Source organism: Triturus cristatus, chromosome 1_1 (genome assembly GCF_964204655.1).
Source record: "Triturus cristatus chromosome 1_1, aTriCri1.1, whole genome shotgun sequence".
Taxonomy (NCBI): Eukaryota; Metazoa; Chordata; class Amphibia; order Caudata; family Salamandridae; genus Triturus; species Triturus cristatus.
In genome coordinates, this window is record NC_140579.1 from 686,943,122 (window position 1) to 686,955,519 (window position 12,398).

The following is a 12,398-nucleotide window of genomic DNA, read 5'->3' on the forward strand; positions in this document are numbered from 1 at the left end:
ACATTGCTATGTTAGCATAAGCGTTTTAGATGTTAGCGTCATCTTGCCACTTTGCTGCTTTTGCACACGACACTACAGATAGTTGTTATTACAAGTAAAACTGCTTGCTTGCTTTTTCTTCACATGAGAACGGTCTATTTTTCACCCCTAGACGTGCACTGCAACCTTAGTCTGAACACTGTGTGCAAAAACCGTCAAGGTCAAATAACAATGTATGCTGTTGAATTCAGGTTGATCGGCCCACGCTCTAGACACAACAAGCACACAGCTGCAAATATCTGAAACTCGGGTGCCTTTAATATTGCATTTGCATGCATGATTCTGACACTCTTGGAGAAAACCTTTCCAGACACAGAGAGCAGTGCTGATCCTGTGATGTGATTCACCTAAGCTGATCTTGGAGGTATGGGGTTCCCCATTCAAACCTAGAGACCTTCTATTGTTATTATAAAACTAGCTTATTAGCCAGGGGAGGGTGGTACACAAGGTATTATAGGACTTGTTTCCACTATCATTGTAATATGATTTCTCCCTTTGTTTTTTATCGTATTGTAGTAATGCTGATGGTTTTATTTCTAATCATTTGTCTGCCTATGTTAGCCAAAGTACTGCACCTTAGAGCACGTAGTTAAAAATAAATATTTTAAACTTTTCCGTGTGTCTGATTACTCGTGTTGTAGACTGATATGAGAATAATAACGAAAAGGTGTTCTTGATTCCCACCATTCCTGAGAGTACTCTAAGTCGCTTGATCTGGGTTGTCTAATCGTTGGGAGCTTCGATATGATACGGAGAACGAATGAGACACTGATGCTAATCGGATAGGGGTTCTGGGTACTGAGGTGAGTTTTTTGGTACACCACAATTCACTGAGGTCCTGGTTTCCTGCGCATAGTTCTGTGCATGAGCAGAATCCCCGCAATAGCACTTCATGTCCATCCTCCTCCACCAGCTCCCTCACCCTGACCCCAGCCCATCACAGTCCCTCTCAGGGTGTCTCTTTGATGTTCCATTAGTATTTGAGTCTTTTCAGCCGGCGAGTACCTACAAGGCAAAAAAGAAAACAAAAAAAAATCTTCCACCCCGTGTTCAAACCTTCCGGAACAGGTCCTGAGAGGGAACAACATTTACAACGCAACTTTTACAACGCACTACACTTACAACGCATTTTTTACAACGCAACATCCATTACAACGCATTCCATTACATAGCATGACACTACAACGCATTTTTAAAAACTACCTTTACAACGCATTCCATTACATCGCATACTACCTTTACAACGCATACCATTACAACGCATAATATTACACTACACTGTCCAACACTTACCCTACTGTTGCACCCCCTGGAGTTAGAATAGTAATTTTTACCCCTATACTATCCAACACTTTCCCTACTGTTGCACCCCCTGGAGTTAGAATAGTAATTTTTACCCCTATACTATCCAACACTTACCCTACTGTTGCACCCCCTGGAGTTAGAATAGTAATTTTTACCCCTATACTATCCAACACTTACCCTACTGTTGCACCCCCTGGAGTTAGAATAGTAATTTTTACCCCTATACTATCCAACACTTTCCCTACTGTTGCACCCCCTGGAGTTAGAATAGTAATTTTTACCCCTATACTATCCAACACTTACCCTACTGTTGCACCCCCTGGAGTTAGAATAGCAATTTTTACCCCTATACTATCCAACACTTACCCTACTGTTGCACCCCCTGGAGTTAGAATAGTAATTTTTACCCCTATACTATCCAACACTTACCCTACTGTTGCACCCCCTGGAGTTAGAATAGTAATTTTTACCCCTATACTATCCAACACTTTCCCTACTGTTGCACCCCCTGGAGTTAGAATAGTAATTTTTACCCCTATACTATCCAACACTTACCCTACTGTTGCACCCCCTGGAGTTAGAAAAGTAATTTTTACCCCTATACTATCTAATACTTACCTTAAATGCAATTTAATATTATGCGTTGTAATGGTATGCGTTGTAAAGGTAGTATGCGATGTAATGGAATGCGTTGTAAAGGTAGTTTTTAAAAATGCGTTGTAGTGTCATGCTATGTAATGGAATGCGTTGTAATGGATGTTGCGTTGTAAAAAATGCGTTGTAAGTGCATGCGTTGTAAAAGTGTGCGTTGTAACGACATTCATCCGGTCCTGAGTGAACTGTGAATTCTTGATCATTGATGTCATTTGGGGCGGATGATCCAACATCGCTGCCATGGCTTCAGTGTTTCTCACCTGACTCGGATCAAGACCTTGCTGTCCTCTGTCTCGTTGCCCTTTTGTTGGTTCTGCCAGTCTACCAACCGTGCCATTCGCTAGTGCTTCTTTTGCCCAGATGAGGTTGGCCCGTGCATGCCCAGGGAACCTGTGTCCCTAGAGTGCCTCAGTCCCCCGATGCTTCGGGCATTCCTTCAGAGTTCTAGTTCTGTGTGCCATTGAGGAAAGGCAGCAGCAATAATTTTTCCATGTCCTTTGTCGTTGTTTACCTTCTTCTTTGCTGTTTGGGTGGTCTCTGGGTGAGCCAGGGAGAGGTCTCTGTGGTTCTGCCTGCTCCAGTTCATGTTGATTCAGGCCTCTCAGTAGATTGTCCATTCCAGTTTGTCTCCAGACCAAGTATGTTCATGGCATCCCCTAGCTCTGTGCAGTGGTGCAATCTATTGCGATGTTCAAAGGCTAGACCAAAGGGAAAAGTCCATCTGTATCTCACATTGTCCTGACGCAGTTTATCAGTAACTGGGCAGAACTATTGGCGCCAAAGTAGCTGGGGAGAGGTCTTGAAAAAGCGAACATGAGAATCCCTGAAAAGTCACTTTGTTGTTTTTCCTAGCCCCTTTCAAAATGGCCTTCTTTACCTTAAAAGAGTGCAGCTTGACAAGTATGTCTCTTGGTCTCTGATTCTCTCCTGAGAGGAGCCTTCCCACCCTGTGCACTTTGTCTATTTTGTTCTTGAGAGTGTTATGACCCAGGACCTCATTGAATAGCCCCATTACGGATGCCTCCAGGTCCGGTCCCTCCTCTGCTTCATCCAATTGTCGGATTTGGACGTTGTCCCTTCGGGATCTGTTTTGTCATCCTCTGTTTTAATTATGGCCAGTTGTAGGTGTGATTTCGAGGTTTGCTTTGCATTCCTCTGCTGTTCAACGTCCTGCTCGAGTACCTGTATCTTTCTTTCCCTATCTAGAGTCCTGCTGCCTACAGAGTCTATGTCCTGCCTCAAAATGAGTAGTTTATCATTCAGGTAATTTATGAGCTTTTAAATAGACATGGCCACATCTGCTTTTATCTCCTCACAAAGTTCATTTTTGAACTCGCGCAACAAGGCTAAGAAGTCTTCTTTTGTTAGTGCCATGCTCTTGTCTGATCCCCCTAGTTGTCTGGTAGTAGACACTTCTGTGGAGCCAAAGTAGTTAGACATTCTATTAAGTTGGGTCTTCTTTGGTGGCATAGGGATGATCTCTGCTCCTGATCCCTGAGTCAGGCGGGAACCGCTGCTAATGATGTCTCTGGGGATGCTTCTTATTCCAATAGGACCGCTGGGTTTTCCGTGTGAGCTCCCCTCCATGGACCAGGTAAGTCTGTCCGCTTTTACTTTTGTCTCTCTGGAAGGCACTAGAGGCTGACTGCCCGGGCTCTCTCTCCCAGTGCTTTATTTGACTGGCATCCGGTACACAGGATATGCTCTCTGAGGCCTCACAGTGCCTCTCCTTGACTTCCCTCACTGGCTTATTGTTCCACTGTTGTTTTACCCTTTGGAGGGGTTTGTGCTGCCTTTACCTCTCTGCTTGCCCTGAAACCCTTAAGTGCTCATCCCTCCAGCCTCCCGCCTTCCCCTCCTCGCCGCCTCTGGCACTCGCTGGTTTCTTGAATGCCTTGCTGCTGTCCCGGCAGCCGCCATTTTGAAATCAAGCAGGCCGTGTGGGGGCTTCAAACTATGTCCAAACACTGCAGGGGGCCCAATACTGTAACCCCCTATCTTCCCAGTGTAGGTGTTCTCTGATGCGTCTCGGCTCACCCGTTAATGCTGGCGGTTCTGAAACTCCTCTCTGCTGTGTTCCGCTACCTAGGGCTTTGCTTGCTTGGTGCTCTGTTTGCCATTTGCCTGATTTCCCTTCCTTGTGGGATCACCGGATCACTGGCTCCTGGTAGGTGGCTCTCTACTGTCGCTTTGAGTTGCTTCAGTCTTCCCGGGCGCCTCCTCACTGTTTGTGGCCACTCCGTTTGCCTCTCTGCTGTTGGCCCATCCCCCAGCGGTATGCCACATCTTTTCCCTCGTGGGCCCCGTCGATTTTTGGCTGCGCCAAGGCATTGCATCATCTCTAAAAAAGCTTTTAGGCAAAGCAACGAGGCCCCTGGTGCCGGCACCACCCTTTACATTGTCGATTGGTCTCATGGTGTCTTCTTTCCGATTTCACATACTGTAGCAGGGAAGCTGAGATGGACTATGTCCTCTCCGCCATCTTGTATGGCCACACCCCCTTCTCCAAATTTTTTTAGTAAATTTGCTGCATTCTTTAAATGCACTATGTGGCCTTGTCTGCATGGGTCTTCCGGCCAGTAGGCCCTGCGCTAGCCGTGGGTGCATGAAAAACAACTGTTTCTGTTGTGTCTGTTAAATTGAAACATCATCTAGGCCATGAAAACGTGTTTTGTTGTGGTATTTCTTTTTTTTTTTCTGCAAACAGTGTATAGGTGTGGTAATGCCTTTGTAGGATGTATGCTGTTCTAAACATTTTTAGCCCTGTTAATTTTCATTTTGGGAATTGCTGAATTAATCAATGGTGTGTTCTACCTGTCTAACTAGGCCTCGTGTGTGTTTGCCATAGTTCACCATTTAGCTTTGTTGCCCATGCCATGTGGGCAGGGCATTTTTGTATAGTCAGTGGACATGGGCCTGCATATGTTAATTGTTTTCCAGGTCTCCAGGTTCTTGTTGCCATGTGACTGGTGGCAAGTTTGCGTAGGCAGTCAGTGTGCTTTTCCCAAAGGCCTGCATGTGTCCTTTGTTTGTGGGAATGCCTTCTTGCTTGCTGGTTTTTGTTGTTGTGTGACCAATTATCATGGGGCTGCTGACCATTGGTAGCCAGCCAGTGTGCTTTTGCCATAGGCCTGCATGTCTTCTCTTTGTTTCCAATGCCTTCTTGCTCGTTGTTGTTGTTGTTGTTATTATGGCTGACCGTGTGGGCAGGCAGGCAGGCAGACATTTTGTGCGTCCAGTCAGTGGGGCCCTTTGCTTTGCCATATGCTTGCATGGATGGTTGAGCAATGCGATAGTAGTTTAATAAATAATTATTATACCTTTAATGAGAACTTCACTTATTCATATGTTTTTAATTTTGTATTTTTTTCAATGTTATTTAATGTTTTTTTAATTTTTTTATTTATTGTTATTTTCTATTTTTACTTTTTTAAATATTTATTATTCGTTCATGTTTTTGATTTCCTTTAGTTTTTTTAAAACCCCATGTCTGCTATAGGTGCACAACAGCATTCATTGTCTAATGATTATTCCATTGTCATTTGTCAGCTGCACCTCCTTGAGTGCTACATCCCACATGGCGAGATGCACGTAAAGCAAACAGTTACATCTGTATGTTGTTATTGTTGTTGCTTTTTCTTTTCTTTCCTGAGTGTACAGTCAGTCACCATGAAAGTTTATGTTGCTGTTTAGTTTTCTGTTTTACGTGTGGATACACTGTATTGTTAATTCTTTATAATAAGAGTAACCAGTGGCCACACTAAGTGATATTTTTTTTTGTACTACTAATTGAACTGCAACAATTACCTTGTTTCACTGATGTTCTTCTTGCTTCTTTTCTTTAAGTTGCACAAGAGACAACATCACCCACAGTACTGCTATACAGATGGCCTGTGCACAACTTGACGCATGACCCACACATCACACAGGCATCTCTTCAACTTCTGTGAAGCTAAGCGCCACTGCTAACTGACAACTTCAAGATGGACCCAAAGAAAGGTGCTACCAAGAAAGTGGCCCAGTGAGAAGAAGGAGCTTTCCACCATTGGTATGTCGACCCAGATCTTTTTTGGAAAAATAAACTGTGCCTGCCGCACCGGCCTCTGGGGAGCAAGCTGGGAGCAGTACCCCCGCATCAGTGGACCCACCCCAATCTAGGCCCAAGCCCATGTCTGTCACAGATACAACCAGTCTAATCACATCAATGCTTACGAGCAGTGATGTTGAAACTGACTTATCTCTATCGCAAAATAGTACCCAATCATTGCAGGAAACTCATAGAAGTAAACAACAGCTACAACCACTAATAGTAGTTCCTCCCAAAGTGGGAGCAGTTCAGGATACTCAGCTTCATCCTGTGGAAGTAGAGAAAGCCGCTCTTTCAGAAGATCCATTGTCTTCCAGATCTCCAGCGAGAAAAAGGAGGGTTAGTGCATCATCTCCTTCTGATGATCTAGACACCACTTAGATCCGGCCTCAGTCTGAGAGTGAGACACACCACGAGACAAGGCTAGGAAAAAGGAAGGTTCCAGAAAGTCTTAGCGTTTTGGAGGCAGATGTAGAAGAGGAGGATGACGACGAGCCAGTCATTATGGGTGTTAGCCCAGCCCCAATGGAGACCGATGTTACCCCATTCCAACATGCTGGGAGGGATGTGGCACCACCGCCAGCCGCAGTTTGTGGCCATGCCTTCTTGCTTGTTGTTGCTGTTTTCTTTGCATGTGATTTTTCTTCTTTACTAAAGAAAAAATGCTGCATAGTTTAGAACATTTTCTCCAAGTTTTTTTTGTCATTGTTCTTTTTATTGCAGTTTTTTACAACTTTTGCATCATACATGTACAACATAGGCGCCACTAAACATCTTTGTATGCTATTTCCTGTTACAGTTTCATATAATGTAGCTCTGGTCTATGTCTGATTATTACTTTCAGTTGCTTTTTACACCCCTCGTAAAAACAAACCGAGAAAACCACCCTTTCCCTTGCCCCTCTACCCTCCATCTCAAAATTCAACTGAACAAACTGAAATGAAAATAAGCAGAACAATGTAAGGTACTCGACCGGGGAAGCTGAGACTGGATTATATAATGTATTGGTGTGTGTAGGTGGGTGAGGAGTCCTGGAGATGGGGCTCTAATCTTTAAGTCTCTACTGTCCCAGGGGAGGCCAGCTAGAATAGAAAGAAATGCAATGCCCTGATTCTGGGTGGACACAACATCAGTGGTAGCCCCCTCGAAAGGTAATTGGTTAGGGACCTCCAAGTATATTCAATATTTTTTAAATCATCTCAAAATATGTCACTTAGCCTCTCCATCGTGAGTGCCTGCCAAAGACGTGTGTGCCACTGAGTAGGAGACGGTGCACAGGCTTTTTCCAGAATGCCGCCACTGCCATTTTTGAAAGCCCCAGGCATGGCCACATAATACATATATCTGCCTTCGTCTAGTGTTTTAAAATATCTGTCCTGAGCCCTCATAGTATGAAGGAAACTGTATCGGGTATGGGATAACCCAGAATCTCTTTTATTTGGGCCAGTATCTTGGGCTAGGACAGGCCGATGTTCGGGCAATCCCACCAAATCTGGCGGAATTCGCCCAGCAAACCCCAACGTCCAGCATAGATCTGACGTGTCTGGGTAGTATTTTTTCAATTTCGTGGGGTATATGTAACATTCATATAATATTTTGTAATGTGCCTCTCTGACACTAAGGCAGTGATTGTGTTTATGCACATCCCTCCAAGGTACATGCCAGTCCGGGTCCGAGATGCCTTGTCCTAGTATCCGCTCCCAGAATGCCAGTGTTTGCCCTTGTTTGGAGAGGAGCAGCAGCGAGTATAAGAAGTAGATAATACCCTTAGTGCCTTGGGTCTTTTTCACAAAAGCTTTGTGGTGTAAGGTCCCTCTTGCTAGCCTCCCATGTCTCTGGCTGAAGCGCCCAATGCCTTAGTTGTTGGTAGTGGAAAAATTCCTCTTTTGCTAAATCGAGATCTTGTTGACAGTGTTCAAAGGTGAGTATGTCAGTGTTGTGGAAAAAAAGTCAAGCAATCCCCTTCCCTCCATGGGTCAAAGGGGCCCGGCACTAAACCCGGTGGAAATACTGAGTTAAAATTAATCGGGGTGAAGGGAGAGGGAAAAGTTGTCCGTGGCGATTTCCTAAGTACTTCGTCCCATACCCTCAAAACTGTTCTCGTGAGAATGCTGATATAAGCGTTGGCTGGTCGATCTGTTTTAGGTTTCTACAGAAGATCCGAGATCACTCTACCTGATATTGCCCTATCCATGTGTAGCCAATGCTTGTCTGATTTCCTTTGTGACTACTGTATGATAACACGCAGCTGTGCAGCCTTATAATACAGGTTAAAGTCTGGGAGCCCCAGCCCTCCCTCCGTCTTAAGTCTTCGAAGTAGCTAAAAGGGCGGTCATTCCCATTTATTCTGCCATATGAACTCGTTGAGAACAGTTTTAAGTTTATCCAAATATCCTGTTTCTAGTTAAATGGGTAGGCTTTGGAACAGGTGAAGTAATTGGGAAAGTACTACCATTTTTATTGCATGTATTCCCCCCAACCATGAAAGATAAAGCTGGGACCATCTTTATAAATCTGAAGTTAGTGCTTGCAGTAAGAGTGGATAGATGGCCTGAAATAGTTGTGAGAGTCTTGGAGTAAGTTTAATACCTAAGTAAGTGAGGTTTTTCCTTGCCCGTTGGAAGGGTGACATGCTGCTGAGTGTCTCCATCTCGCCCTCCGAGAGAGTCAAATTTAAAGAGAGGATTTGAGGAGAGTGATGCGAAATCCCGAAACTTGCTGAAATGTGCTTAGTTCTCTTTGGAGGGCCCTCAATGAGTCCTTGGGGTCTGTAAGGAGAAGCAGTATGTTGTGTGCAAACAACAATATTTTGTGTTCTTCTCCACCAAAGGTGATCCCTGTAATCCCCTGATTCTAATTGCCGAAGCTAGGGGTTCGATACTCAGGGCAAAAAGGAGAGGCAAGAGCGGGCATCCCTGTCTCGTCCCTCGCTCCAATAAGAATGGTTTTGCGCTAGGGCCATTCACGAGAACCCTAGAGGTTGGGGCAGGGTAGTTTGCTTGTATCATGGAGATAAATTTATCACCAAAACCAAAGCGCTTGAGTGTTGCAAATAGAAATGCCCAATCGACGCAGTCAAACACTTTCTCTGCGTCTAAACCTAGCAATACTGCTGGTATATTAGTTGTTTCGAGGCAGATGTAGAAGAGAATGACAACGAGCCAGTCATTATGGATGTTAGCCCAGCCCCACTGGAGACCGATGTTCCCACATCCCAACTTGCTGGGAAGGATGAGGCACCACAAATAAAACCCCCACCGCCAGAGGAAGAACCGCCTTGATGCTTTTTACATTTGGCCACTTACAAGGTAGAAACGTCGACTTGCTGCATATGTCCGCACAGTGCTCATGATCATAGTTTATACTTATCAATGGATCCTACAGCATATGTGAAAAAACAATATGGACAAAACAAAATCCCCTTTTTTCCCAAGCTTAGTGTCACATGTCTATTTGTCTTGTACATAGTGTACTGTCAATATCACCAATCACTATATGTCACTTTTTTCACTACAGTCACCTATTCCTCACTACAATTGAATTTGTAAAGCATGACAGTCTTAAACATTTTGATATTTAATTTTGAATAGATTATTAAAATCCTAATTCTGGTGTGTGTTATTTAATTTATTGATACATGTGTTATAAATAAGTCTTTACTCCTTGAGTATTCTAAGCCATTGAGAATCCCCGACAGAACTAATTGTTTTACTTAATATCTTTTTTTGAAGCCCCCCAAAAAATATATAGCAAGGAGAACACTATTTAATTTTATTTGTTTGTGTCTGGTTGACTAATTTAGCCCCACTGTCTTACTCTTAGGCACGTTTTATTGCCAGATTGGAGATGCAACAGTGTGCAGTGAAGCAGTATCCCCGCCCCATTTCCCTCAAGGACATTGGAGATACAAACAAATGTGTGCCTGCCTCCAAACCTGGGCTGTGGCCAGTCATGATAACTGTCCTTTTCAACTCCACTGAAACCAACCAATTTGGTGATGACTTTAAAGTGGCCTACCAAACTCTATGGAGTGGTGGTGATTTATTATTTTACTTGAATTTGGAAATGCAATGTTGCTGGGTGTGTGTGCTCAGTCAGTGCTGTTTGGCTCAAACCTAAAGCTAAGATGAGATTGGGTGGGGGCGCTGTTGTTGTAAGTAGCTGGAGACAGACATTTAGTCATGAATGATCATCACATATGCACATGCTATTAGGCTACATATTATTCTTATGATTCATGACTGATGATGAATTGATGATCATGACAGTTGCAAGTTTGATCAGCCCTATACTGATAGTGTTGAGTGGGGCTTTTTTGTGATTTTTGGTTGTTGTAAAATTGCCTTCACCTAATTGTTCACAGATCAGTCATAAAAATGAATGAGTGCAAAAATAACTATTCTTCTCTCTTTGAAGATTTTTTTTTAAAAACAGATTTTATTCATCAAATGACACATATAAAGCAGGGCTCTGTAACCCAGAGACCTCTGCACAATCAGTACAAAGCATCATGACTTTGACTTTTCAATGAAGAAACAACGATCTAGAAAGAGCAATGCAGATGAAAAAATACCTTTTAGAAACATCTCCAACTTCCCCCCTCCCCTCCAGTCGCATTAACAACCTCCTAGACCCGGCTAAGACATGGCCTTGCTCGACACCACTTGCACCCATACACTTACATATGCAATCGATTACCTTTTGCATCAACGGATTAACATTAATCTGGATTAGGGGGCCCCCCTGCAGGGACCGGCTCCAGCAGCAACCCCCAGTAATCAGCCCACCGCTTCCAAATTTTAAAATGCTTCTGCAGGCACTCTCTTGCCGTGAAGATAGGAAGCTCTAAGCCCATACAAAAGTCTAGGCCCCTCTTCCATACCAACACCAAGGGTGGCGTCGGCGCCTTTCATGCCTTGGCGATGTCTCTCTTCGCCAACGTAAACCCCAACAACATAAAATGGCATTTATAAATGTTGCTCCCAATCCCTTCCATGACATGTAGCAATACTAACTTCTGCGACCGGGGCAGATCCCAGTCTAGCACCTCTGAGAGGCAGGACATCACCCCTCTCCAGAACCGTTCCAAGGAAAGACCAGCCAGACCGTGTGCATCAGGGTCCCTTCCTCTCATTCACATCTGAGGCATATTGGGGAACCCAACATACCCGCCCTCCACAACCGGACTCTTGTAAAATAGACCTAATGAAGATATTTGAACTGGATAAGACGTAGGCGTACCACTATGGCCGCCCCCCCCGTGGGGAGGCCAGAGCCTCTGTCCTCCTCATCAAGCGAGCCAACATCCCCCTTCCAGGCCTCTCTAAGTTTCTGCAATGTGGGGGAGCTGTGTGTTACTAGGGACTGATAAATCTTAGATATTTTGTGGTCCTGAAGATCCCCCATAAATACTTTGGCTTCCACCAGACTGAATTCTGCTACTGACTCCAGGCCCACCAGACTAGGGGAGAGGGCGTGGCTAAACTGGAGGTATTTATAGAATTGGGATTTAGGCATTTGAAATTCGTTTTGTAGGTCTTGAAAAGATTTCAGGGTTAGCCCGCTCATGATAGAGATACCGATATTGTCCCAGCCCCTAAACCCTGATAGAGCAGCTGGTTGTGGCAAGCGTCTATTGTTCCACAGGGGGGTCTCCCGGGTCAGCGTGTTCCACCACCCCATCCGCCGCAAGGCTTTTTGCCAAACCTGGAAGACCACCTGGGTCGCTGACGGCAGGGCCCTACGAACTGGTGCAGAATATAGAATCATGTGAAGAGAGAGATCCCCCATGAAGCGCCGCTCAACAGCGTAGGCTGGATCGTCCCTATCCCCAAACCACTCCTCATTTAAGATGAGGAGATGTGAGGCCATATAATGGGATAAAATATCAGAGGTCGCTAAGCCCCTGCCATACGTAGAGAGGTAACATGTCCGTAGAGCGACTCTCACCACACCTCCTGCTCATGGAAATTGCCCCAAGACTGCATTAACCTACCTAAACCATCTAGGGTGGATCAGGTAGGGATGATTCTGCAACTGGTACAGCAAGCGAGGAAGCGCGACCATCCTAAAGATGGCCACTCGGCCATAGATAGACAATGGCATGCGCGACCATACCTTTAAATCCTCCTGAACACGTTCCCAGTCTGGAGCCAGGCTCCTCTCCCAAGACACTGCGGAAGAGTCCGATAAGAATACCCCAAGATACTTCATCCCATCAGTAACCACCCGAACCGACGCAGCCCAAGCGCCCACTCCTGATGTGTTCCACAGAAGCCATAACGTAGCTTTAGATAAAGACCAGATGATTCCC

At 44.8% G+C, this 12,398-nt stretch overlaps 1 long non-coding RNA gene across 2 annotated transcripts in view; it reads left to right on the top strand.

The window, feature by feature from the left end:
• The first annotated feature begins 5,911 nt into the window (after positions 1-5,911).
• Positions 5,912-12,398, top strand: part of LOC146870888 (uncharacterized) — a 49,384-nt gene continuing 42,897 nt past the window's right edge. For both annotated transcript variants that reach the window (XR_014959475.1, XR_014959474.1), the window contains exon 1: positions 5,912-6,046. This is a non-coding gene — a long non-coding RNA (uncharacterized LOC146870888). The remainder of the gene's footprint in view (positions 6,047-12,398) is intronic.